This window comes from Macrosteles quadrilineatus, unplaced genomic scaffold (genome assembly GCF_028750875.1).
Source record: "Macrosteles quadrilineatus isolate MER2022 unplaced genomic scaffold, UCM_ALF_1.0 Scaffold_4__1_contigs__length_99947679, whole genome shotgun sequence".
NCBI classification, from domain to species: Eukaryota; Metazoa; Arthropoda; class Insecta; order Hemiptera; family Cicadellidae; genus Macrosteles; species Macrosteles quadrilineatus.
In genome coordinates, this window is record NW_026542597.1 from 70,208,039 (window position 1) to 70,214,986 (window position 6,948).

A 6,948-nucleotide genomic window follows, 5' to 3' on the forward strand; every position below is an offset into this window, starting at 1 on the left:
TCTTGGTGTAATAAGATATGAAAATAGTTATAAAGATACGCAGCAAACTACAGGTTAAATAATAATGCAAATTGAATAATTTTAGTCCCTAAATATACAGAAAGAGAGAAATTTCCCTCGAAGTTTAACAATTTAATCCATACTTATGCACTAAATTTGAAAGTATTTTCAGTTTGTTATTAAACAGCAGTTTATCAATAAGCTGCCTGTAGAAGAAGTACATTTTGCACAATAAAAATTTGCTTTAGTCAAAACATTATTTTTTGAATATGAATTGCTCTTTGATTTTGTGTAGGTAACTTATATATACTTAGTATATGATCCCTAATATAATAAACCTTAGAAGTAGTTGGTACAATGCTTAATGCTACATAATGCTCAATGATAAATTTCTTTGCCATGTTTCGAGTAGGACATGCAAAAGATAGAAATAAACATGAAAGATTAGAAATCAACATTCAGTACAACTCATTTTTGTATTCGGTTATCCTCTGCGTCATACACATGTTTTTGTTCTAAGGACAATTCGCATACACAATTGTAATGGGCTACAGTCTGCTATACTCTAAATTATATATCAATTTCTATATTTCACAGCCACCAGTAATTAGTTTTAGTATAATTTAATTAGTATAATGTTTAAAGTTTACAAGTTAAGCTATCGTACCACACAGCTTTCCTCGCCTTTTAGCTCTTTTATGTAAAAAATTTAAATAAAAAGTCTTTGAACATTTTATTCTTCTTCTCTTCAATCACAACGCCCGGTGTACCAGCTGATTGTCAGCTGATCGGAACACCTGCACCGTTTAATCACCGAAGACAGATTGGTTTGATGCGTGACGCCCGCCTAACAAGGCTTTTGTAAAAACCCTCAATGATGCTATGTTTTATATATCAAGGGGACACAGGTTGTGTTGGTAATGATGGCTATTGAACGACATGTTTTGCATGTGTTTACAATGGTTTGGAACTGAAATACTTTTGATGACTTTGATGCAAAATATCATTTGACAGTTGGATTAAATGATAGATAATTTGCAATTAATCTCAAGGACTAGGCATTGACTTTTAGATATCAAGGTCAGTCTACACCTGTAGCTTCAAGATTCACCCAAAGAAAGAGAACCTCTTAAATGGACCTCTGAAAGGGTGAGCAACTGCACAATATTTTTCCTCTTTTAGTTTTTTATGATATTCAATTTGTCAACACCTACGTCCTCTTATTTTGGCAAAATCAAAACTTCGGCGAGTAAGAAAGAAAATGGATTTTTTCATTGTACAACTGGATACAGCTTTCACAGTGAGATTTTAACTCTATAAATACACTCGATGCACCTTTAGTTAGCTATGGTAACAAAATCATGTTTTTGTAATGACTGTAATAATACATGTACATTCTTAGTTTGGCTCAAATATTTTCAACATTCTGTTTGATTCATAATATATCGACTCTTACAGGATTTTATGGCAGGGCCCCTGCTTAGGTCTAGTCTTTCCATTAGATTTATACAACATTTCTAGATCTTACAGTTAAAAGCATTTACATCAGGAGGAAAATAAAAGAAATATTGACTATAATCAACTATATGTCTTTAAACACACTCGATTTGACCTGGCGACTTTATGGTGATAATGAATAAACGGTTTAAGTCGTTAGCAGCCGTCACGTATTAAATACATATTTTCCCACTTGTAATTATTAACAGTATCGACACATATATATGGAATAGCTTTGGAATTAAAACACACAAGATTCAAAACAATATAGAGTATATGATACGCGTTTAGGCGCTATATGTCATGCAGATCAATTTAATATCGGAATATGAACTTTTGGCCAGTATTTTAGAATTGGCTGAGTACGATTGATTTAATTGCATGTCCAGATGTTGCACGATCTATTATTGTCAACTTTTTTGTCAATGGGCGTTACTAATCAGGTAAATTCTTCATTTGTGTTATTTCCTTAATACTTGTAATTTTTGTTCAAATTCCTAGCAATCATGAGATGAAAATTCTTATCCACCGCATTCCCACCCCACATACAAGTGTTCAGCAATAACTCGACTATCGATATATCGCACACATAAACCGAAACGCTCATAAATCGTGCAATAATGCGTCCAAATGAAAATCGATTAATCGGTTAAGCATGTCGCCCGGTTTACGATACCCGGTAAAAGCGGGGATGAAATAACTGTCACTCATGGTACGAGTGCAACAGAGAGCGAAGATGGCCGCGACAATGAGTGCGACAAAGAGAGCAAACTTCGGTAATCGCATTTGTCGAGGGGTTTCCACGATTGATTCGGCAAGACTGATCTTTAGTGCGAAATTCAGCACCCGCCGAAGATTTTATTTCCCCTAAACAATTACAGGCGTGACATAAAATCGGATGGATTCGGCCTCCCCTCAGAAATCCCCGTTTTGTTCCTACGATCGCCCTTTCTTGATAGTGCGTTTTCTTAATTTCATTCATGAGTAAGTTCATATCTAGAGCTGGGTTTTATTAGAGGCAAATATTATGACCTTTTTGTGAAAGGGAAGATAAATTTAATGTTGGATAAGCTCTGTAGTTCTGTGAGTACTTTGGTGTTTTTCTCTTAGACCAGATACACATTTTGGGAATCAAATATATTTATTTTGGATTGACATTTTGTTTTGAAACATTAAATTACAAAAAAATGATTTCAAATTTTGAGCGTTACTCATGTTTGCGCAATCTATTTTTTTACTGAAGTAGTGTAGAAACACAAAAAAAAAAATGGGATTCAATCCGCTAAAGCTACGTAAAGCACATTTCATGAATAAATAGAAGTGTTGAACTTTTGTGTACTTGTTTTTAATTCAGAAATAGTTTTGATAAACATAAAAAATAATATTAAACGTAAATGTATGGTGCATTATTTTGTAAGCAAATGTTCTTATTTTAAAACATTTAATTGTTTAAGAACTACCATATTATATATATTTTTATGAATAATTAATGTTTCCAAAAATATTTTCGCAGTCGGTAGGACTCGAACCTACGCTCCCAGAGGGAATCTGATTTCTAGTCAGACGCCTTAACCACTCGGCCACGACTGCTGGTGGTAACATAGATAAAAGGAGTATAGACAAGTTGAGTTTAAACTCTTTTCTACGCGAATAACAAGAACGAAGTCACTTGTTTATCGCTACGCAATAATAAACAACAAAATTGCACAGATTCCTTTTGTGATTTATTTTTAATTAATTGCAACCAATTTTAAGTCTTGTTTCTGTTTCAATATCAAGTATCTTGATTGTGTTTGAAAGGTGAGACGAAAAAGAAGCGTTCGGCTTAAAAAAAGTTTTCTATAAATTCAACTGCGAACTACTTTTTACTGTTGAGGCTCTCCTCATCTGAGACAACATTTGTTCGTTAATTATGGAAACACAACTTAAGTTTTCTTCAAACAACTGAATCATGTCATCATCATGTAAGTAAAAGTTGGTGTTTAGCTGGAATCGAACCCATTATTTGAGACTTGAAACCCTGTCGATGTTTCTCTGGCATGTGAATGTGGGAAACTCTGGAGCTTAAGAAGTTTGGTTCACCCATTCAGTTAATTAAAATAGTGAATTTTAATTAGTTGTACTTTGATTGTGATAAAAAGGTGAATATAAATGTTAAAAACATAATTTCGTAGATTATCAAATGGAACATGGTTTTGAAATAAAATTTATAAAATATTGCGTGGCTGGTTTAATGTAGTTTATGAACAAAACAGACAAAATATAAAATATTCATACAGGTTTTTGGATACCAAACATAGCACACTATTATAACATGATTCAATAAAACCGATTAGTTTTATGAATTCGACTACCTATATTGGTCAGTAAAAAATAAATATGTATCCGAGAAAAATTCACGTTTTTTCATCCAATAATACAACTCAAAACAGGTCAAACATTTTGAGAAAATTATTTGACACACTATAATATTAAACAATAAAATACATTGCGATTTGTAAACAATTAATAGTTAGTAGTAAATTAATTATATATTTTATGCAAAAACATATGAAACTTTTAGATCAAAGATACTCCCATCCATTCCACCCTCAGGTGTTTAAAGGAGGCTCCCCTGTGGTTAGAGGTTTAACGATTCCCGCGGTTTTCTCGGTCGCTGCGGTTTTGGGGGGAGTTGGATATAGCCTTAATGGCTATATAACCATGCAAAGGTTCTTTATAACTCGGCAATGGTAATCGTATCGTAGTTATTATGTTATAAAAAAAGTGTAAGAGATTAAGAAAGGTGGTGAGTAGTGAACAAACAGAGAAACAACATGCTAACATGCAACAAAAAGAAACCTAACGCCGTACTTGAACAATTTTCCAAGCCAATTACGACTAGTAAACCATTCGATTTATATTTGGCTGAACACTGTTGAGCAAAGGACTGTCCTTAGACTATAATTCTAATTCCAGAGCAAAGCTCGACCCCCTGGTACTGAGAAATAATACAGCAACACCATCTGTCAGTGGTAGCTTCAACTAAAATTTATACTCAACGTTTACTACAAGTCTAACATAGGAATTTATTTTCCACTTGACAGGTAGTGCATCCACATAGTTAAAGTTTCTATATGATTAAGGTTCACAAATAATCAAAGTACAAAAAATCTGTTTGATGTTTAGTACGAAATATTTTTACACTTTACTCGATCAAAGCACACAAAGTGCTTTATAACCACTGATGCATTGCATTTTTGATCCTCTTGTCACAGGGTTCAATCCTACCCTGCTACCCCCAGGTCAGTTATGAACCATCACTCGGTATAATCCTCCTACCGGATCATACGCTGGGGTATTAGTGAGTGCATTTGGATAAACATATTTTTCAACACGCTAAAGCAGCTTTGAAAGGGCAGCGGGAATAATCCGATGTAAAATACCAAATTAGCGGATGCATCCGTTTTAATACCATCAAGCGCACGTTGCTTCCGTTTGAATTCCATTGAGATTAATTCAATCAGTGTAAGGTGAAAATTAATTTGTATTTGATGAGATGAATAAAGGTTTGAAAAAAAAAATTATTTATCGCTTGGAGGTTTGAGGTTTCCACTACATTGTATATATTTCGTAACTAGCTGGCCCGACAGACGTCGTCCTGTCCTATTGTGGTTTTATGTCACATGCTTGTTCATTTTCAAGATGAGCTCGTTCGCATGGCTCAATCACGTCCTGGTTGAAGTTCGTTCGCTACGCTCACTCACCTTTTGGTTGCAAATTAACTGTTCTCATAAATTAAAAATAAATATAGTGCTGCACCCTGTTGGTAAACCTATTAACTTTTTAATGCTATTGAACATCACAGAATCAAATTGTTTAGTTGCACCAGCTGTTAAAGATTCTTTAATTCCATTTAAATATGAGTACTCATAAGGTTAACATGGGAAACTCAAGAGCCACTGGGGCGGAGCCCTATTGACGGATCTGCACCAAACTTCACACAAACCATCCTTGAATATTGCTTAATAACGCCTGAAAGTTTAATTACAGTCTGTCGCGCGGTTTTGGAGTCCATAAAGGACAAACATACAAATATACAAACATACATTGGATTTTATATACAGGGTGGCTGGTCATCAGTGTTACACAATTTTTTTGGCGTACGTACTAAGTAAATGCAGTGTAATGATGCATATAAAAGGTTCCAAGTCCAAAAACTAGCTTCCCAAAGAATTATTTTATGTTTTTCAAAAATAACTATGTTCTCAAACTTAATACAGCTATTTCTCAATTACCTGTAAATGGATTTGAGTAGACAATGTCATTTTCGTGTTCTACATAAAATTTTGAATAAGAATAATAGAAAATGACAGAGGATCAGTTGTAAAAACTCCATTGTAAATAGATTCAAAGATAAAAATTAAGATGTTTGAAAAAAATTTAAAAAAACATTGGTCTATTGTATTTGTTTACACCCTGTATACAAGAAAGTGTCCGAATATGTTAAAAACTGCGTCATTTTATAAGCTTTCCAACCATATGCTACACTATTGAGGTTTAGATATTCTGTTGTTTGTTTTAGTGGTTTGAATACCAGAAAACGGGGAACTTTTTTACTGTTAAAGCTGAAACAAAAATACAACTTTTGCTTAATACATACCGGCTTTCTATGTTTTAAATGTTAAAGACACCCTGTTTTCTGGTATTCAAACCACTAAAACAAACAACAGAATATCTAAACCTCAATAGTGTAGCATATGGTTGGAAAGCTTATAAAATGGCGCAGTTTTTAACATATTCGGACACTTTCTTGTATACAGGGTGTGAACAAATACAATAGACCAATGTTTTTTAAAATTTTTTCAAACATCTTAATTTTTATCTTTGAATCTATTTACAATTTAGTTTTTACAACTGATACTCCGTAATTTTATATTATTATTTTTCAAAATTTAATGTAGAACGCGAAAAATGACATTGTCTACTCAAATCCATTTACAGGTAATTGAGAAATAGCTGTATTAAGTTTGAAAACATAGTTATTTTTGAAAAACATAAAATAATTCTTTGGGAAGCTAATTTTTGGACTTGGAACCTTTTATATGCATCATTACACTGCATTTACTTTGTACTTACGAAAAAAAATTTGTGACACTGATGACCAGCCACCCTGTATATAGATAGATTCCATCTATGTTTATGTAAAATAAACAGTTAAAGCAAAGTTAATATCTGAGCAGGGCAAGTATTATTTTTATGAAGGTTATGTGTGACTCGTACAAATAGTTTAGGATGTGATTAAACTAATATTTACTTAAATGATTATATTAAAAAACTTGAAAGTAATAATTATTTTTAATATGTAAATTACTTAGAAAAATACTTAAGAATATTTCAAACCTATTGAAATTTGAGTGTCAAATCATATTATTTTTCTTACCCTCGATTATAAGTGCTATAAAATGTTTG

At 32.8% G+C, this 6,948-nt stretch overlaps 1 non-coding gene across 1 annotated transcript; it reads right to left on the reverse strand.

Moving 5' to 3' along the window:
- Positions 1 to 3,005: 3,005 nt before the first annotated feature.
- Positions 3,006 to 3,087, reverse strand: Trnas-aga (transfer RNA serine (anticodon AGA)). The gene has a single exon. It is a non-coding gene; the product is annotated as a tRNA-Ser (tRNA).
- Positions 3,088 to 6,948: the final 3,861 nt, after the last annotated feature.